This window comes from Mustela lutreola, chromosome 7, assembly GCF_030435805.1.
Source record: "Mustela lutreola isolate mMusLut2 chromosome 7, mMusLut2.pri, whole genome shotgun sequence".
In the NCBI taxonomy this organism is placed as follows: domain Eukaryota; kingdom Metazoa; phylum Chordata; class Mammalia; order Carnivora; family Mustelidae; genus Mustela; species Mustela lutreola.
In genome coordinates, this window is record NC_081296.1 from 53,542,437 (window position 1) to 53,554,498 (window position 12,062).

Consider the following 12,062-nt stretch of genomic DNA (forward strand, 5'->3'; position numbering starts at 1 on the left):
ATTTGATAATTCTATTTTTACATTTCTGAGGAGTTGCCATGCCATGCAATGGTGCCATTGCACCATTTTACATTTCCACCAAGAGGGCACAAAAGTTCCAATTTCTCCACATCCTCGCCAACACTTATTATTTTCTGGTGCGTGTTTTGTTGGTTTGGGTTTTTTTTTTTTTTTTTTTTTTTTTTTTTTTTTTTTGGACAGTGACCATCCTAACGAGAGTGAGGCGATTTTTCATTGTGATCTTGATTTGCATTTCCCAGATGATGAGTGATGTTGAGCAAATTTTCATGGGCTTCCTGGCCAATTGTATTTTTTTTTTTTTTTTTTTTTTTTGGAGAAATGTCTATTCTAATCCTTTGCCTGTTTTTACATTGGATTATTTAGGGGATGTTTTTGCTATTGAGCTACAGGAGTTATTTATATATTCTGGATATTAACTCCTTATCACCCATATGATTTGCAAATATTTGCTCCCCATTCTATAGGTTGCCTTTTGGTTCTGTTGGTTGTTTCCACTTTGTTTTCTGTGCTGCGTGGAAGTTTTTTAGTTTGGCATAGTCCCACGTGTCTACCTTTGCCTATGCTTTTTTTGTGCCAGATCCAAGCAATCCTTGCCAAATCTGATGGTAGAAAGCTTCTCCCCTTGGTTTTCTAGTGGTAGCTCTGGAGGGTCAGGTCTTCCACTTAGGTTTTTAACCCCCTTCAAGTTGGTTTTCGCATAGAGTGTAAGATAAGGATTGGGCTTCATTTTTGTGCACATGGGTGTCAGTTTTCTCCCAACACCATTTGTGAAAGAGCCTCTCCTCTCCACATCCCGTAGCCCTGGCATCCTCGTGGAAGCTCGTTTGACCAGATGCGGGAGGTTTTTTTCTGGGCTCTCCGTTCGGTCCCGTAGGTCTAGGTGTCTGCTTTTACGCCGGTGTCATATTGTTTTGAGTATCATAGCTTTGTAGTATGCTTTAAGATCAGGGAGCGTGGAGGATTCCAACTGTGTTCATCCTTCTCCCCCATATTTTAATGTGGCATATTTCCATCAAGTACATTTTGAGCTCTTAGCCCTGAGAAGGCTAAGAAGGCCCAGTGAGAGGACATAGAATGGATTCCCGCCTGGGGAAGCTCTCACTGGTGCCGGCTGTCGGCTCCTGACGTGGCGACCCACCCAGCCTCCACCATTGTCTCTCTTGGTCCGCTCAGCCTGGAATAGTCCCACGTTGGCTGGCTGGTGCGGGTTATGTTACTTTCTCTCTTTCTTCTTTCATATCCTTCTTTCCTCCTGCTACCCCTTCTCTCTTCCCTCCTCCTGTCCTTCCTACTCTCCTTCCTCCTCGCTTCCCTTCCCCCTTCTAGCGCAGCTGAACTGGGTAACTTGCCTAAAGTAACCTAGGAGTGATGCAAGGCCTGGTTCTCCTGACCGTTGTCTCTCTCCTCAGGGAAGAGAGGAAGGAAGCAGGCAAGTACCATTGTCCAGGCTCTAGGCTAAGTACTTCGCTCTAAAGCTAGGGGTTTCTCAGCCTCCACTTCCTTGTCTGTAGGTCTACAGATGGGGAAACTGGTGCTTAGATGCTAGTAGGCTGTCTGAGGTTCCACCAGCTGCAGAATACGAGGGAAGGGCCTTATGTGGATCCTGCCAACAGCACCATGAGGACCGTGATTGTGCCATTTTCCAGGTGACCAACAGCCGGCTGGCTCATCACCACACATGGCCCCAGGCCCTGGTCGGCCCTCTCCCCGCTAAACCTCTGGGCAGAAGCCCTTCAAACACATCTCCCAATGGCCATTTTATTGTGACTGAATAGGTCAAGTTTAGATCGTGTTACGTGTCACCTGTTTACAAATGATGGATGGAGGCTGTAGCTTCCAGGGCGCAGAGTGTCCCCCGATCTCAGACACACGGGGCAGGTGTGGGTCACGGAAGCAGGAAAGCCTGGAGGAGTGTTGGAATTGGCCGTGGCATGGACCCCACAAACACTCCTGTGAGGTAGGCGCTTTTATTATTTTCACTGACATGAGAGGAAAGAGGCTCAGAGAGGCTCAGGACATGCTGCTGGCGTGAGGAGGGGCTGAGCCAGGGCTGAGGTCCTGGGACCCCACGTTGGAGGGCTTTTAAAATTTTTAGAGCAAAGGGTGGGTGTGGGGCCTCCTCAGTTGAAGGGATAGCTACCCAGAGCTCTTAGGCCTACAGAAGCCAGGTTGTGGGGCACCTGGGTGGCTCAGTGGGTTAAGCCTCTGCCTTTGGCTCAGGTCATGATCTCAGGATCCTGGGATTGAGCCCTGCATCAGGCTCCCTGCTTACCAGGGAACCTGCTTCCCCCTCTGTCTCTGCCTGCCTCTCTGCCTACTTGTGATCTCTCTCTCTCTCTGTCAAATTAGTAAGTAAAATCTTAAAAAAAAAAAAAAGAAGAATCAGCCTAGGTTGTTCAGCTTCTGTAAATGCCCCTATAAAATGGGGCAATGATCGTGTCTCCCCACGTTCTCCTTTCCAAGTCCGCCCCCTCTGCCAACTGTCCTGAGAATTCTCAGCTTTGCAGCAAAGCTCTGGGGCATTAGGAGCGCTGTTCCTGGGAGAGCACCCCTCCCCCGACTCTGGCAATGTGGGGCTAAAGCCAGTCTCTCCTCAGGCCCTCCTGCCAACCCTGTGTCCCAATCTCTTCCAGGAGTCCTGTCCTCTACAGAACAGTGGGAGCCTGGGGGCTTCTTCCTGCCTGGCTTTCCCACTGCAGGAGCCCACACAGGTCAACTGGGAGACCCAGGAACTGTCATGTACCCACAATGTCCTGGGTAAAGACCCTTGAGTCCTGGCTCCCCCCACAACCCCTCCCCCTTGCTGTGTGACCTTGGAGCTTTCATTTGTTTCACTGGGTTGTGAAGATTAGATGGGTTTCTGTCCATGGGATGCTCTGTATACTGCCTGACCCAGAGCGATTGCTACAGGAGGGCTGCTTTTATTTTCCTAATGCAGCAAATATTTAAGGAGCTGCTAAGTGCTGGGTGCTGGGCTAGGTGCTGGGAGACTGGGATATGATGGGGCAGAACCCTCTGGGCCCTTATGGGGCTCAGTGTCTGCGAGGGGGACCAGATGTTCTGGCCTGGGCCTGAGGGCTTTCCCGGGATATAGGCTTATCAGGGCCAAACTGGGAGCATTGGTGGCAAACTGGGACAACTTAGTCATCTGACTGTCTCGTGGTGACACAGATCCTTAAACAGCCCATCCCAGGTAGGCGTGGTGAAGAAGTCAAGGGTATCTTGAAAGCACTGAGTTGGGGAGGACTAAAGCCTGGGGAGCATGGAGAGTTTCCAGAAGGAAAGGGTTTAAACTGAGGCCTGGAGAATGAAGAAGAATGAGCGAACAAGGAAGGGAGGGTATTGAGGAGGATGGTGTGCTGGGCAGAGGAATGGCATGTGGGCAGAGCTGGGAGCCGGTAGGAATGGGGCACACGTGAACCAAGGTGTGCCCAGAAACACAGACACACGCACCCAGGACACCCTCCCGCACCCAAATGCTGGGGCCAGGGCATACAGGACAGTGTGGCAGGTGGACCGGCTTGTGTACCTACAGGTCTTACAGTTGTGGCTGCCTCTGGGGAGAGTCCTGGAGGAGGGAGTGCTGCCCTGAAGGACAGAAACCCGATGGAGCTTTAGACCTGAGAAAATGGTATGCCTACACCAAAACACGAGATCCTCTAAACCAGCCACTGTGCCTGCCTGCGCTCCCCTCCTCCCAGCAACTCTTAGCTGGGGGCCTGGAGGAAGAGACTACAAGACCCCCTCACAAAGGCCTTCCCAGCCTTGGGGGACTAATCTGGCCCAGGAAGGGGAAGAGGCCACAGCCACGTTGTCTGCAGCCTGGGCCTCCCCCCACGACCTCCACAGACAGAACTAAACAGACTGGCTTATCAGCTGTGGCCATGGTGTCCCACCCAGCCGAGCCTGCTGGGAAAGCCGCCCCCAGCCTTTTGCCAGGGGTGGCGCTGGCCCAGGGCTGGGAACCAGCGGGGGTGTTTTCCCAGGGGTCAGCCTGGGGTAGGGGTGTCTGGTGAGTTGGTTTGCTACAGGCCAAAAAGCCTGGGAGCTGGTCTGCTACGGATTCACTACAAGGTTTTACAGAATTAATTTGGGATGTTATTTTAAAATTATACAAGTGATCCTAAAATGTGTTCTCCTTATAAGATAATCGGGTACCTCTTTAGCATGTAAATGATAAGCTCCCCTCTCTGGAAGCAGGCCTCTTGGCTGCTGGATCCAGGCTGTGCTTTGTAATAGACTCACCCTCATTTAGTACTCACAGCCCCTGGGGAAGCCAGCACTGAGCCCCAGCTGGGTGAAGGTTGTCCTGGACCCCAGGGCAGGGGAGCAGCAAACCTGTCTCTGAGACACCTTCCCACTCTCTCCCAGGAGGCCCTCAGCAGCTCCTTATTGAGAGGTGGGGGATGTCAGAAAAGCGTCATTTGGCCTCTCTGGGCCTCAGTGTTCTCATCGCGGCAATGGGTCAGACATTGTAGCCCTGCTTTCAGGGTAGGCACGAGGTGGGACCAGGCACTATGGGTGTCTGTGGTGCCGAGGGATGAAGGGGTGGGGAGTTCCTCCTAGGTTCACCTCTCTTTTCTCTATCTCAGCGGCCCCAGCTGGGGGCGATGCAGGTGTTGCCCCCAACCACTGCCTTTGTCACGCAAGGCCTGTCCATCCTCACTGGGTTTGGTCCCCAGATATGGCACACCTTGCTTCCCCTGGCTGGCTCCTTGTGTAGGGAGACCAGACTGTGGCCTTCCTGGGGGTGAGGAGCAGAGCTGGGAGGGGGAGGGAGGGAAGGAAGGAGAAGGGACCTTCAAAGGGATGGTTCAGACAAACTGGTGGTGGCTGGAAGTAAGAAGTGGGGGGGATAGAGTCAGGGCAGAGGGGAGGGCTAGGGCCGGGTCCCCAACACTGCGGGGGCTCCCATACCTGACTCACCATTTTTTCCCCAACCTGCCCCAACTTTCGAGGGGATTGGGGAGTATACCATCTACCTGGACGCAGGCTAAAATCTGTGTGTACTTTTGGTCCCTTACTCTCTGAAGACAGCCAGTCATCTGCCTCCCCTCTTGCTCCCCAGCCTGAGACTTCTCCCCATGCTCTGGGGCTCAGGCCTCTTTTCCTTCTGTCAGGATCTTGACCCTGGTTCCCCAGTAAGGCCTCCCCCGCCAGGGGCTCAATCAATGTTTGTTGCATGGGTGGACAAGAGTGAGGACAGACAGAGCTAGGTGCTGAGGACAGGGAAGTTGGGAGCATGAGGGCCCCCTCTTTAGGGAGCCCCCAGTGATCTGGGTCTGGGGGCATCCCATTCCGATAGAGAAGACAGGACTGTGTTCCCGAGAGGCCTCGGCAGCCCTCCACCCCTCGGCCCCTGAGCACCTCCCAGGCCAGGCCCAGCCAGGACCTTCTCGAGCAGGGAGGGCTCTCTTGGCCATTAAGCCCTGTCCCTGGGTGGCATCATCTTCCTGAAGCTGTTCCCAAATATTCCGGGGTCCCTCCCTGGCTTGTACCCTCCCCAGCTAGGTGCAGCCTGCTGTAGGACGTCGCCTCCCTGTGGCCAGCCCCCCACGCCTCTCCAAGCTCTTGTCTCAACCCTGGCTTCCTCTGCTCGCAGCCCGGGCTCTGACCACAGGCCCACTGAGGATGCTTGGCTGTTCCCTGGGAGCACCCTGCTTCACCCCAGCCTTTCTTTGTGCTATAAGTTCTGCCTCAGGGTTCTCCCCACTCCTCCTCCTGCAAAATCTTGCCCCCATCCAGGCCCCAAAAAACAGCCTCTTCCGGGCTGCTTTCTGGATCCCTTTGCTGACCACAGCTTCCTCTGTCTGGTATCGGAGTTATTCTTTTCCTTTTTAAAAAATATTTTATTTATTTATTTGACACAGAGAGATCACAAGTAGGCAGAGAGGCAGGCACAGAGAGAGGAGGAAGCAGGCTCCCCGCTGAGCAGAGAGCCTGACGAGGGACTTGATCCCAGGACTCTGAGATCATGACCAGAGCCGAAGGCAGAGGCTTAACCCACTGAGCCACCCAGGTGCCCCTAGAGTTATTATTTTCTGGTCTTATGTCTCCAGGAGCCTGGAAGGAGCTCCTCGACCCCAATCTTGGCACTTGACCTTTCTCCGCTTTTTCTGTAGACTGGACACCTAGCCCCAGGCTGCCCAGGGGGTTGTCCCATCACAGCTGCAGACACCTGTCATCCCCTCCCAGGCAGGGTAGCTTGGGCAGGTTACTTAGCCTGTTGCTTTGCATTTTCCACTTCTCTTTCCTGCAAGGATATTGTGAAGACAAGAGATGATGTGTGTAAAAGTGTTTGCCATCAAGCCTTTACACAGGAGGCATAAAGGAAGAAAACCTTCAGATCTTGGGGTAAGAATCAAAACTGGGACTCCTGCGAATTTTGTGACTTTGAAAATTATTTTTCTTGCTGTGGAACAATGTATGGTCACTATCAGAATGCTCCTGTAAGCGTGGTCCCTGACTTAGCAGGGCTGGACTCAGGATTTTTCGGCTTCATGTGGGTTTAAGTGGGGGACACATTCAGTAAAAGGCCATACTCAGCATTATGAATTTGGATCTTTTCCTGGTGTGTGGTGTGATCCTTTCTGGGGACACTGGGCAGGGACAGGGGCAGCCGCTCCAGCCACACCATCACAAGGGGAAACAACCAATACGTTTACAACCCTTCTATGCTGAGATATCCATTCTAGACTTTTCCCTTTCAGTACAGGATTCAAAAAAAAAAAAAAAAAATCACAGGAGCTATTCAACACTTTCTTATAAACTAGGCTTTGTGTTAGAAGATTTGGCCCAACTTGAGGCTAAGTCAAGTGTTCTGAGCACATTTCAGGGAGGTGAGGCTGATTGCTGGTAGGTGAGGCGAATTGAATACATTTTCAACTTTACCATATTTTTTAAAAAGGTTTTATTTATTTAATTTGACAGACAGAGATCACAAGTAGGCAGAGAAGCAGGCAGAGAAAGAGGGGGAAGCAGGCTCCCTGAGGAGTGGAGAGCCTGATGCAGGGCTCGATCCCAGGACCCTGAGACCATGACCTGAGCCAAAGGCAGAGGCTTAACCCACTGAGCCACCCAGGCGCCCCATATCATATATATATATTTTTAAGATTTTATTTATTTGTCAGAGAGAGAGAGAGCACAAGCAGACAGAGTTGCAGGCAGAGGCAGAGAGAGGCAGTTCCTTCCCCACTGAGCAAGGAACCCAATGTGGGACTCAACCCCAGGACCCCAGGATCATTACCTGAGCTGAAGGCAGATGCTTAACTGACTGAGCCACCCAGGCACCCCTGACTTTACTATATTTTTAACCAGTTTTTAATGAGTTTATCAGGATGTCGCCCCTTCGTAAATTGAGGAGGATCTGGATAGAGATCTTCCTTAAGGAAAAAAAAAATACATTGGTAATCTCTTAACCAATTATTATTATTTTTATTTCTTATTATTAAGTGTTAATGGTGGGATTTAGGGTATGGGAGGGGGTGCTGACGGCCTCCTATTCTCAGAGGGCTTCAAATTATTGTGCTTAGGCTGAGTGGGTGAGCTACTGCCCTCCTCTGAAGGAGGGCAGCCTGGGGTGGAGGTGGTGGCTGACCCTTGATTTGGTGATTCTGGAAGCTGGCTTTGCTCGGGGAGGACACCCAGCCTCAGCCTGCAGCAGTGGCCTGGCCAGCCCACTCTGGATAGCATTTCAGTGATGTGCGAGGGAAAAGGGCAAAGATTTAAGGGTCTGGAACCCCACAGACCTGGGTTCCAACCTGGCTTTGGCCCTAGGATACCTTATTTAAAATTTTTATTATTTTAAGGGCATCTGGGTGGCTCAGTCAGTGAAGCGTCTGCTTAACAGTCATTTAAGAGTCCTGGGCTCGAACCCCGTATCAGGCTCCCCTCTGCCTGCAGCTCCCCTTGCTCTCTCTCTGTGTCAAATGAATAAATAAAGTCTTTTAAAAAAATTAAAATTCTCGGGGCGCCTGGGTGGCTCAGTGGGTTGGGTCGCTGCCTTCGGCTTGGGTCATGATCTCGGGGTCCTGGGATCGAGCCCCGCATCGGGCTCTCTGCTCGGCAGGGAGCCTGCTTCCTCCTCTCTCTCTGCCTGCCTCTCTGTCTACTGTGATCTCTCTCTGTCAAATAAATAAAATCTTAAAAAAAAAATTAAAATTCTCTTATTTTAATAGAAATGATGCAAGTGATTATAAAATATATATATTTTTGTATTTTTATATTATATATTTATATTTATATATTTTTATATATAAAATATATAAATTTTATATATATAAATATATTATATATATATATATATATATATATATATATATATATATATATAAATATATAGGCTAGTATAAGGACAAAACTACAAACCCTAGACCCCAGGGGTAGCTGTGGTGATGAGCCCAGGGAACACCCATCCGGGACTATCTTGTGCAGAGAGATGTTCGTGTTCACTTGATTTGCATAAACAGCGTCAAGTGATGGATGCTGTGAGGGCAAAGTGTCACTTGCCTAATTTGCCCTCAGAAAGCCACTTGGAGGATGGTCAAGTGGAGACAGATGGCATCGTTGTAGTGTGGGACCATTGTGGGGGTCAACAGGGGGACGCTGCTCTGTATTTCTAACATGTGCACCCCGCCCCGCCCCCCTCCCCCACCCCCTGGCCCGTCTGTTGTATCCCAGGCAGTGTGTGCAGGGAGAGCAGGAGCTGCCTTGCTGCCAAGAAGGGCCCAAAGAGCTCATGTATCCTGGACCGTTCGGGGAGCCAGGGCAACTCAGTGGTCAGACAGAGTCAGTGCTGGTGCTGGGCTTCCTGGGTTCAAATCCCGGCTCTGGCACTTGCTAGCTACCTCACCTTGGGAATGTTACTTGATCATCCTGTGCCTCAGTTTCATCATTTGCAAACCAGGGGATAATAATAGAACCTCCCTCCTAGGCCAGCCTGAAGCTTAAATGAGTCCATTCGAATAAAGGACATACTGAGCCTGGCACCAGGGCACTAACTGATAAGGGTTGGTTGTTGTTAATGCCAGTATTATTTTTATTATTCAGGAGCCATATTGCTCAGTCTACGGAGCCAGAGGTCACGGCCATGAAAGCCAAACTGGCCTGCCCTTCCTTCCTTGAAACTTTGGCCCCTTTGGATCTTGTTCTCCAAAAGCACCCACCGTCGAGCAAGTTCTAGCAAGGTCTGGGGAGGCAGTGATCACAGTGGTATCATCCGTCAAGTCCTGGGCCCACGTAAGCCCGCTGTTATCCTTGGCTCCTGCTGGCTTTCTATCCCCCCGCCCCCCAACCCGGCCAGAAGCAGAGCCAGAGAACTGTTGATCTTGTGCTGGTTGTTTCAGAAAAACAGGCCATTTGGAGTCCTCTCAACCGCCCTGCCATTGTACATAGAGGAAACCTGAGGCCAGAGAAGTAAATACCGTCACCCACTGTTCAGTGGCAAGCCGCGCCCCAGAGTGCAGACCAAGAGCTCTCTTCCAGGCACGGGGCGGTGATCTGCCCGAACCCCAGCCTCTGTGTCCATGGGGCAGCCTCTCCCGAGGCTCTGTTAGCACAGTTCTTCTGTGTTCCCTTCATGCTTGTTCTTCAAGGACCCTAGGAATGCATCCTCTGCCCTCTTGTTATACAGAGGAGGAAGCTGAGGCCCAGAGGGCTGGCTGGCGGCTCCTGGGCCACACCGTGAGCCAGGACACTGGGGCTGGAGCCCAAGTCTCCTGGTGCCTGGGTCCGTGCTGTGCCCGCTCTTCTCCCACTTTTCCTTCTGGTCGGTGCCCTTGCTGAGCCCCTCCACAAAGGAGCCAGGAGCCAGAGGGGAGCATGTGGGACCAAGGAGAGCGGTGCTCTGGGCCAGGCCTGAGGCACAGGACAGAGATGGGCATGTGGCTCAGGCCCAGACCCTATTTCCGGAGGGCATCCCTCCATCAGTCCAGAGGTGGGGAGGTAAAGACCAGCCTTGGTCTTCCTGAAGTCCAGGAACTGCTGATTCTTGTGCAGTTGGGGAAACTGAGGCAGAGAGCATCAGAGCAAGATAGTGATTCATTTAGTTCCAGAAGCATCTAGACCAAAGCCTTCCACTCTCAGCCCCTGACTTCTAATTCTCTGGTACAGGCATCCCGAAGTCTCAGCCTCCCCCCCCCCCCCAACCCAGGAGACTTGGGAAAAGCCCACTCTGCCTCTCTGTTGCTGAAGTACCAGACCATGTCAAAGTCCTTTTCTAGGCCCTGTTTTCTCCTCAGCACGAGGTGCTAAAGGCTGCCACTGGCCTTGCTCATCCCCCAACGGCTGGGAACATGGATATGACTTTTCTTTCCTTTTCTTTTCTTTTTTAAAGATTCTATCTATTTATTTGACAGAGAGGGACACAGCGAGAGAGGGAACAGAAGCAAGGGGAGCAGGACAGGGAGAAACAGGCTTCCTGCTGAGCAGGGAGCCCGATGTGGGTCTTGATCCTGGGGTCCTGGGATCATGACCCGAGCTGAAGGCAGACACTTAACGACTGAGCCACCCAGGTGCCCTTGGATGTGACTTTTCTTTGAGAATTATAGAGTGAAGGGCATGTGCGGGGTTCATGAAGAGAACTCAGGGCTAGAGGGCTAGGGTTGGGGGGCAGGTGACAAGCACCAGGAGAGAGGTTATTTTGGGAGGTGTCCCAACTCTGTGTCTGTGTTTAATGTTACTCTACTTCTCATATTTGCTTATAATTAGTCTTTTTATTGCTCTCAAAACAGACTTTACCACAAGTGTAAGGAAACAGGAAACAGAAAAAAAGGAAGGAAGGGAGGGAGGAAGGAAAGGCGGAAGGACAGACCCCCGTGGTGTCAACTCCCAGAGAAACCACTGTTCGTATTTTAGTGGAGCTCCTTTTTTTATGCCTGCACATTAAAATATCTTTATGTATATACAGGTTGAAGACTGTAGAATAATATTCTGTATATTGTCACATAAAATTTCCTCCTTTTTCCACTTACCAATCCTGCAATAAATTTCACCATGCCAACAGATGTTTATCTGTGGCACCCTTTGTCCCTCACGGCCGTGGAACATTCGAGGCTGGGTAACTGTCGCTTGGGGAGCCAGCCACAACAGGTCCAAGCAGTTTCAGTGACAGACTGTAACTTCCCAACATTCCTACCTCTACGCCTTTGCCCCAAGTGAGGTGAGGGCTGGGTGTGGAGCAGGAGGCTGAGGAGGCCTTCCCGAGGTAAGGTGAGGCCTTCCCTTGACCGCTCGGTTGGGAGGGGACAAGGGCAGTGGCTAGGGAGGGAGAAGGGTCATGGTCCCAGGACCCAGGCACAGATCTGCCTGCACCAAAGCCCTTCTTTGCCTGTTATGGGGCCTTTTGCAGAACTGGGATGGTTTCCCCAAAATAGACTTTACAACTTTGCTGAGCCAGCAAAGGACTGGTCCTTCAGCCCGGGTTCCCCCCAAATACCCGACCCCCTTGCCGGGTGTGGGTAGAGCAGTGGTGCACTGTGCAAGGCCACTGTGGCCTAGGGCTTGCTTCATCCCCTGCTCTGCCCTCCAGACCCTGGATCCCTGAGAACTTTGTTCTCTCCATGGCTGTGGGAGCCAAAGACTGTTCTGGACCTGTGGAAGGCCTTAAAGAATAAAGGAAGAGGGGCCGCTTGCCTTGGACCCAAGGGTCATCTGATCTTGCTTGTCCTATGGCTGGTGGAAACACTGAGGTCCAAGGTCGCACACCAATGAGGGATGGAAGTAAGTCTGGATGACCAGCCTAGGGCTGGGTCCATGGTACCTCACCTGCAGTAAAGCATTGCTGATGAGATCACAGTCCTCGGAGCCCGTCTTCCCCTGGCACTGCCACGTAGGACAGCAGGCCAGTCACTTGATTTCTCTGGACCTGTTTCCACTTCCTTTTTTTTTTTTTTTTTTTTTTTAAGATTTGTAAATTTATTTACTTGACACACACACACACACACACAGAGAAAGAGAGAGAGAGAGCACACAAGTAGGGGGAGCAGTAGGCAGAGGGAGAGGGAGAAGCTTGGTGGGGATCCTGATATGGGGCTCCATCCCAG